A 10,069-nucleotide genomic window follows, 5' to 3' on the forward strand; every position below is an offset into this window, starting at 1 on the left:
ATTATCTACTTTGTTGTCTGCTGTTGTTGCCTCCGAATGAATTGCTTTTTCTGGTTCATCGAACAGCCGAATGTATTCCTCAAATAGGTTGGATATTGGAACCGAGACCTGTCCAGATTCTGGGAATATGTCTCCTGAAGCATTGTCAGTCCTTTGAACCTTCTTCATATAATTGTCATCAAAAGTAACATAATAAGTTTCTTCAATTTTTCTGGAACTCTTATTTAGCACCCTATATGCTTTTGATGACAGAGAGTAACCCAGAAATATGCCTTCATCAGCTTTAACATCAAACTTATTTCGGTTCTCTTTAGAGTTAAAAATAAAGCATCGTGAACCGAAAATATGGAAAAATTTGACGTTCGGTTTCCTATTATTTAAGATCTCATAAGGAGTTATGGAGAATCTCTTGTTGAGCAGAGACCGATTCTGAGTATAACAAGCAGCAGCGATGGCATCAGCCCAGAAGTATAAAGGTAGAGAAGCGTAACTGAGCATGGTTCTGGCTGCTTCACATAGAGAACGGTTTCGTCTTTCAACGATCCCATTCTGTTGTGGTGTATATGGGGCCGAAAAATTGTGAGTTATCCCCTTATCAGCCAGAAAGTCTTCAAAGTCCGTGTTCTTGAATTCTAGTCCATTATCACTTCTGATGTTTCCGACTATCTTCCTTAATTACACTTCCACTTGCTTGATGAACACCTTCAGCTTGGGAGTTTCATCTGATTTCTGTTTAAGAAAGAAAACCCAAGTGAAGCGGGAAAAGTCATCTACAATAACAAGAATGTACTTACTTCCATCGATGCTCTCTATAGCAGAAGGTCCACATAAATCAATGTGTAACAGTTCAAGTGCTTCCACTATCTTAGTATTGATGCGTGTTGGGTGGCTTTTTCGGATTTGCTTACCCATTTCACATGCTGTGCATAAATTCTCCTTATCGAACTTGAGAAGAGGAAGGCCTCGAACATGATCTCCAATCACCAATTTGTTGATATCTTTGAAATTTAGGTGTGATAGTCGTCGATGCCATAACCAGCTTTCATCAGTGTTTGCCTTTGATAGAGGACAGATAGTTGGTATCCCTCATATTGGATTAATATTTAAAGGGTACATCTCTCCCTTCCGCGCAGATTTCAGCAGAACCTTCTTAGATTGTTTTTCGATTATCTCAGACCCCTCATCATCGAATGATACCTTCAAACCTGTGCCCACTACTAATTGCAATACACTGATGAGATTGTGTTGCAATCCTTCCACATAAGCCACCTTTCTGATTGAGAAATCTCCATTAGTTATCATGTTGTATCCTTTGATTGTCCCATAGGAATTGTTTCCAAACTTCACAGACCCACCATCTTTCAAGGACCGAAACTCCCTTAGCTCCTCCTTCCTTTCTGTCATGTGACGCGAGTAGCCACTGTCTATGTACCATTCTTCGTCAAACTGCTCATTGCTGATTACCTGTAAATTCAAGTAGATTTAGGAACCCAAAGTTTCTTGGGTCCTTGTGAGTTTTTCACAGAGAAAGGAATTACAACAGAAGCATCAACCAAATAAGTTCGTTTAATTAGAGTTGTTTGATCTTTTCTTTTAATGGTATACACCTTGATTTTTTATTTATCTTCTTTAAATTTTAGTGTATCATTTGATGTTGCTTTTGATGGTTTAGTGTTTTTCGTTTGATTCCTAGGTTTAGTAGAGGGTTTCTTATTTTCCTTCTCAAAATCTAATACCAGCTTTCCTTTTCCTTTGATGTCATTTAAAGAATTTGTTTTATCTTGGGACTTGGAGGTTCCATAACTAGGATTAGAATCGAATATGGTTTTAGGACCGAATCTGGATCGAGGACCGAAAGTGGGTTTAGGACCGAGACTAGATTTTCGGTTCTGGGATTTAGAATAATAGGAATTTGGACTAAAGTTTTCCTTCATCTTTTCCTTTCCCTTGTCCATGGATTCTTTCCTGGGAATCTCATAGTTGGGATTTTGAGAATTCCAATGCCTTTTACGTTCATTCAGATTCATGGCGTATCTTCGATTTCTCAGGCGTTTCTGTTCAGCCAGCTCCTTCTGAGATTTGTGAATATTGAAGCTTGCCTTTGCTTTCTGTTTCTGGTGGGTTGCAGGTGACTTAATTTGAACTTTCGGTGCTTCCTCTCTCTTGAGCAGAACTTTCGGTTCTTCCCTCTTAATAGGAACATTAGGTTCAACCATCAGTTCTTTAGGAACATCTTTGGTTCCACTTGTGCTTGGAATATCGAAACTGGAGGGTTTGTTGAGAGGTTCTGGTATGTATCTACCCTTGACTCTCCATGTGGTTTTCTCCGATAGTCCCACAGTTTCGTCTGCGTTATCAATAGGAGCAGACCAGAAATAGTCTTCGCAACCTACAACATTATCTTCGTCAACCATTGTTCTTAATTCTGCCATATGCTTTTGAGTGACTCCAATCATAGCATAAACCTGATTTGGCACGGTCTGGACCTTTTGATAAACCAAAGTTTTTTCCTTGAGTTTTGGTTTCTGTTCTTTTGATAGATGAGCAAACTCAACCGAATTTTCTGATATTAGAGGTTTTTCACTCTTGTTTTCATTTTTCATAAACTTAGAACAATCAACCTCATCTTCTACTGAGATTTCACTCATCTCACTTTCCGCATCAAATTCAGACGAATTATCTAAGTTTATTTATTATCCTTAACAATTTTAGCATTTGACAAGTCGAATGTATGTATAGTTTCAGTTTTAATCTTTAGCCTATCATTTTCATCTAAGATATCTTTTAACATACTTTTATGTTCCTTAGAATCGATGAAAGTTTCTATCTTATCCAAACCTAGCCTATACGACGTTGACGTTTCTTCATAGGACACTTCTGATTCACATTCTGCTATAATTTCATCTTCCTTAAATTCAAGAAATGGCAAAATCATCTTATGAATTTTCTTACCAATTTCACAATTTAAATGTAATTGAGCAATATTAGTATAAAGACGCTTAGCAATCAAACAAAAAACATTTCTTTGTTTTAATAATTTTAAATTGTCTCTTTGCAAATAAATACTTTCATCCCTAGCCCTAACTAACTCTGCTTCCTTCAGCTCAATCCAGATTCTCCTTTCCTCACTTTTTGAAGACACCCTGCCGAGTTGGTCACTTAGGTTAGAATTTGCTAAGCGGGTTTGCATGAGGCTACTAATTAGGTTAGAGAATTTAGAGTTTAATTCATTTAATTCTTCTTGATAATCAGTTTTTGAAATTTTAAGAGACTCAAGAATAGAATGTACCTTTTTGATCAATCGATCGCAGTCGTTGATCTTCTCACTCACTGGCTTGGCCGCAAAACATTTATTTTCAGTCAGGTTCGGTTTCGAATCTGCACTCTCGGTTGATGGACCAGCAATGACGATAAAACATTTTCCACCCGAACCTTCATTCTTTGCCACATTCGCCTTTCCATGAGTGGGTTTTCTAACCTCTTCGTCTTTAGAGTCGCTTGACCATACTTCTACACCACCGAACTCATCTTCCTCAGCGTTCTCCTGTACGATTAAGGCATTCATTGAGCTGTTGGACGCCTTTTTCTTTTTGACTTCTTTTAATTTGCGCATATAATACGCTTCGTCATCTTCACCCTTTCTTTTCTCAGCCATCTTTCTCAACATGCAATCTTTGGCAAAATGGTTTTTGCTGTGACAATAGTTGCAGTCGTATCCAGAGTCTCCTGCAAGTGTCTTCTCCCTTTTCTCTTCATCCTTTTGAGATAAGACTTTCGGTTCATCCTTCTTCTTCTCAGAACTGTAGCTTCCCTGCCAGTTTCGGTTCTTGTTGGCGGGAAATTTTCTCCTTGCGAATTTCTTTGGATTTGTGATCATCAAGGCATATTCTTCACTTGTGAGCTTGCACTCTGACATGTCTGACTCTTCTTCTTCTTTTTTAGCAGTACTTTTTCCTTTAGAAACAAGAGCCAACGATCCCATACCAGAGACCACTTTCACTTCCTTAGTTACAACACTTTCATGGGACTTGAGAGTTTCGCCAGCGAGTATGATTTGAACTGTTCATGCGCCTTCACAGTGGAAACCACCGCCATCTATTATGGTATCAGCCCATTCACGAACGTTACTTTCTGCTCGATCAGCTTCCTCTCTATCCCATGCTTGATCATCTTACTTAAGAGATGATTTAACCTATCAAAGGTCTGTACAAGCTTCTCTTCAGGTTTCTGTTCGAAAACTCCAAATTCTGATAGTAACAGAGTTTGAATGGAATGTTCCAGATCTTCATCAGTTGAGTAAAGTTCCTTCAGCCTATCCCAGATCTCTTTAGCAAATGTGCATGAACCTACAAGCCGAAAGGTGTCAGATTGCAGGGCGAATCTTATCATCCGCATGGCTTTTACGTTACACAAGATCTTGTCCTTCTCATCCTGTGGCATCTTTTGAACATATGTCACCAACTTGTTGTAATCTTTTTGCATCTTAACGATTGTGTTTGTCTCCGAATGCACAAACGGTCCAAGAGTGATAGCTTCCCAGATGAGATAGCCATTGTCTTCCGATCCAACCACGTAATCTTCAAAGTGATGAGTCCATACTTCGTAGTCTTGAGTATAGAGTATGGGTACTCTTGTTGTTGATCCGATGTTTTTTGAGATGTTAATTGGGTTTGTATGTGAATCTTCTTGAGACATGGTGAGCTGCTCAGAATCAAACCTGTAAACTTAGGAATAGGGTTTTATCAAAAATAGAGTTATCGTCGATATGAAGACGACGGCTTCTATTTATACGATAAAAGCGGAAACCCTAAAGAATTATGTATACAGAAGGAATGTGTATTGATCACACAGTCTCCTGCTCTGATACCAATTGTTAGAACAAAGTTCTTTTAGGATCGTATGATTCTAAGCAAGATATAAAATAAGAATGTAATAAGAACACAAGTATTGCACTGAATGTGTCGAATGATTAATGCAAATAACACCTCATAAGAGCTCGATAAAGAACTTCAATCTGTAGAGGCGTTTAGGGTTACAAAAATCAATGTAATGAAAAACTTATTAATATATGCATACATGCATTCATATATATACTATAACCCTAGCAATCAATCTAGATAACTACATAACTAATCTAGATAGACACGGATGGACAGGCCCAATCCGGATTACAAAACACCTAGCCCAAGACGCAACACAAATATACTCAACACAACGATTTCAGGTGCTGGCAAAAGAAGTTGTTGTTCATGTTGACCACGCTGAAGGTTGCGTACGTGTTGAGTACTCCGAGGTCAGAAATGGTGGAGAACGATACAATGGAAGAAACTATGAGGAGGAACAATTGGGACAACGACGACTACATCTGTAGAGGTCATATTTTGAATGGTAAGGTTGATTCTTTATTCAATACCCATAGTGATGCTATTAGTGAAAATGAGTTGTCGGACACTCTTGAATCAGAATACATGGCTAAGGATGCTTCTAGCAAGAAGTTTATGGTCAGTGATTTTAATAACTACAAAATTGTTGGTTCAAGATATGTCAAGGAACAATATAGCTAACTCCTTCATATTTTGGGTCAATTCAAACTACACAAAATGAATATGGATGAAACCATTGTTGTGTTAAGTGTGATTAACAAACTTCCAACATCATGGAAAGACTTCAAACATAACTTGAAACATCAAAAGGAGGAACCGTCTTTAGTTCAACTTGGTAGTCATTTGCGTATTAAAGAATTTCTTTGTGTTCAACAAAGTGACAAAAATAAAGGAAAAGTTGAATCTAGATAGCCCTCAGTTCATGTGGTTGAAAACAAAACAAGAAATTAGAACAACAAAGGACATGGAAAACGCAAGCAAGAATATGTCCCAAGTAATTCCAATAAAAAGAAAAAGGAATTAGTTTGTTGGAGGTGTTTCAAAATAGGACGTTGCAAGCATGATTTTCGTGTGAATCGTGGCAACAATGGTGCTGGAAACAGTAGAGCCAGTGGAAATGGGTCTAAGGACCAAGTGAAAGGAGGTCAGTTTTTGACTAACTTTGATAGTTCTAATCAAAATGATGTTTATTACATTTCACTTATTCCTGAATCATTCTATGCACATGATGATAATGTTGCTTGGTGGATCGGATCTGGTGCAACAAACCATGTATGCAAGGATGAACGGTTGTTTAAAACATTAACACCGCTTGAAGATGGATCTGTGCTACACATGTAAGACGATTCGTTTAAACCTATTTGTGGTGTCGGTATTGCTTGTTTAAATTTTACTTATGGAAAAACTATTAAGATTTTTGATGTTTTGTTTGTTCCCAAGATTCAAAAGAATCTTGTTAGTGGTAGTTGTTTGAATTCTAATGGTTTTAAACAAGTTTATTGCAACATCCATCTCCCATAATAGATCAGTGTAGGGCATAAAGGATTCAAAGTCATGTTTTTTGGGAAAAACAATATGTCACAACGTGACCATAGAGGGGTCACAACATGACGTGACAAATTTGATAACGCGTTCTAGTGGATGTCACGACGTGACAAAGGTATGGTCACGATGTGACTATAGCTGCATCCAAGCCTATGATCTCTTAGGGTTTCCTCCATATTTAAACCTCTAATCTTGGATTTTGGGCTTTATTTCTAACCTCCATAACCCTCTAGAACCTTAAAGCAAACTCTAATACCCTTCTCTTCTATTGTGAGCTTATCCTTGGTGTTTTGGTGCATTTGGAAGGATGGAGAAGGCTATTGTGGTATAGACAACCTCTGGCAAGCTTGGAGTTTCCATTTGAGCCATTTTTAGACCAATGTAAGTGTTCAAGATCCAAACTTTATGTTGCATGTTTCTAGATCTAAGCTCTTTGTCCTTTTTCTTCACGTTTTGGAAGTTTTGATGGAAGGATTCCATAAAGTTGGAAACTTTATGGTCCTTGAGGTCCCTTAACTGTTATTTATGTTGGATATGAAGTTTGGCTAAGTTTTGAAGACATTCATGTGTTTGTGGTTCCATTTTTTCATCATTTTGACCTAATAAGAGATCAAGACATGCATTAGACGTGCATGTCTATAAAAACCAACTTTTAGAATGATTTTGGAGTAAGAAGGCCCTCTGTAAAGTTGGAATGGATGGGTTAAAGGATTAAGGGCTGAATGTATTAAGTTGTCCCAAATTGTTGTAGTCACGACGTGCCCATGTGGAGGTCACGATGCGACGATGGGTTTTCCAGATTGTTTTGTACGGACTCTTTCACGACGTGGGGGCATGACCATCATGACGTGACAATGGTTTTCATCGTTACTGAGTTGTTCGAATCTTGAGTTTTAGATCGGGGATGAGTTATTGGCCACCATGTGACCATGGGCTGGTCACGATGTAAGAACCAGTTGTTAGTGATGTTGAGTCTTAACTTTGGATGTTGACTTTGAACTTGATCATTGACTGTTGAATTTTTTACTGTTTGAGTTTTGATCAAACATAAAGAGGTGTTGAGATTTAGTATGAGGTTTAGCTTGGTTTAGCAGGTTCATGTAGCTGATTCTGTGTAACGTCCAAAAATTAAGACAAAAAATTTCATTTTTAAATTAATAAAACTGTAATCCAAAACATCATCACGAAACCAAAGTGGAACAAAGTGTATGAATACATCATAAATTATTAGAGTATATCACAAAATGCAGAATAATGTGGTGTGTGCTCTACAATCATCCTGAGCCCTTCCCTTTCGAACCAGAAGTACCTTAACATAAAATGGAAATCGTAAGCACAAGTTTTGTAACGCTCGGATATTGGTATGTATTTTAAATTAAAATCATTTATTTTTGTAAAGGGACTCGATGAGTTGGAGGCCCAAACTCGTCGAGTAGGAATAGATGTTGGACGCAAGACTTGAAGTCTACTCGACGAGTTGAGAAGCCTCAACTCGATGAGTAGGGCTCCCAGAAGGAAACCTTAATTTTCAGGGTTTGCACCCTTATTTAAGCACCTTAATACTCCATTGTGGCCTCCCTCATCGCCTCCCTCAGTCCAGCAAAATCCTAATTCGTGATCTTGAGCCTTTTGAGTGTGTGTGTATGAGTGAAAAGAGAGTGATTCTTTGGTACTTCCTTGAAGGAGTGGAAGCTAGAAGTGCTTGGTTGAAGGCAGAAGCCTTGGATCCAGAGATTTCGTTGTCAAAGCAGCCTTATTGAGGTATAAAGTCTATACCTTGACTATTCGTCTACTACATCCCTTTATGGAGTAGTTTAGGGCTTTAAGGAGCCTATTTTGGAACCATTCATGGATGCAAGCATATTTTGGAGTTATGATTTCAGATCTAGATGTCCATGGCCTTATAAGACTCAAAGTTGCCAGCTTTATTGAGTCTTGGCCCTTCTCCATGCCTTAGATCTCTTTAGGAGTTGATTTTTGGTATTATTAACTTCATGGCACCATGCATGCACGTAAAGTTAGCAACTTTACATGGTAACTTAGTCCTAGGGGACCAGATCTATGGTTTGGAAGCTTTGAACCTGACTGGGAACGAATGAATGGGTTTAGACAATGGGTAACTTGATGAGTTGTTCATACAACTCAGCGAGTTGGCTCGTGGTACCCCAACCTTTTCTGTTATTGAGCAAACTCGTTGAGTCTAGGAGATGACTCAGTGAGTCGGCCATGGTTTTGGGTTATGAAGATTTAGGAACTCGACAAGTTCAAGGAGGGACTCGGAAAGTTGTGAGTGAAAGATCCTGACTATGTTATGAAGAGAAACTCGACGAGTTCATGAAAGGACTCGACAAGTAGAATCGAGATTCCAAGGGTTGTATGGATCATAGAACTCGGCTAGTTCATGAAAGGACTCGACGAGTAGGATCGAGATTTCAGGGTTTGATGGATTATGGAACTCGATGAGTTAATGGACCAACTCAGTGAGTTGAGTCAACCAGGATGTTGACTTTGACCAGGAGGTTGACTTTGACTTTGACCATTGACTAGAGTTGACCTTTATAGGGATTATGAGTATGAAAGAGTAATTAAAGGAGATTGTTATGTGTAGGAGTTTGAGAGGAGTCTATCCCAGAGCCGAGGACAGTTCAACTACTTCACAACATTGAGGTGAGTTACCTTCTAGTAAAAGTGGGTCGAAGGTACCAATGTCGGCCCACTAGTAAGAGTTATAGTAGAGATGATTGTGTTTGTGATAATTATCTGGTATGTCACTATCTGTTATGCTTTATGTGCTAGTATGCTATGATGTTATGTGATAGTGGTAGGAAGGGTAGGATAGACCCCAGTATCGGTCGATAGGGCTGAATACGCCAACACCAGGATAAGCTAGGCAATATATGACTTATATATTTATGCACTAGGATGCTATGTGGTAGAAGTAAGGGGTAAAATAGTCCCCAGTATCGGTCGAAAGGACCGAAGGGGTAGGCCAGCACCCAGATATGTTAGGCAAGGTACCGGTCGAAAGGACCGAAGGGGTATGCTAGCACCCTGATATGCTAGGCTAGGTACTGGTCGACAGGACCGAAGGGGTAGGCCAGCACCCTGATATGTTAGGTAGTTACCGGTTGAAAGAGGCCAAAGGGGTAGTCCAGTACCCGGATATGTTAGACAATATGTATGTTGTATGGTATGTGGTATGATGGGGGAACTCACTAAGCTTTGTGCTTACGGTTTTCAGTTTTTGTTTCAGGTCCTTCTTCGAAGGGAAAGGAGTCGGTACGATAGCATCGCATCACACACACGATTTTCCGCATATGAGATTCTTGGGATTTGTACTCTGACATTGTTACTACCTTATGACATGCTTTTGAGACATCTGATCTATTGTTTTATGAAATGAAATAACTTGATGATGTTTTCTATAAATTGTTTTATGAATCGTTATATCAAAAATGAAAGTTTGGTCTAGAATTTTGGAATATTACAAGCTTAGTGAGTTCTCCAAACTACCACATACCATACATAATAAACACATACTAGGCACCGCCCTTCACAGGGCCTTGCCCGACATCGGGCCCTGACCGATATCGAGCCCCGCTCTGCACACAGATCTGTCAGTCATTGGGCCATGATCTATA

This window comes from Lactuca saligna, chromosome 4 (genome assembly GCF_052625555.1).
Source record: "Lactuca saligna cultivar CGN05327 chromosome 4, ASM5262555v1, whole genome shotgun sequence".
Lineage (NCBI taxonomy): Eukaryota > Viridiplantae > Streptophyta > Magnoliopsida > Asterales > Asteraceae > Lactuca > Lactuca saligna.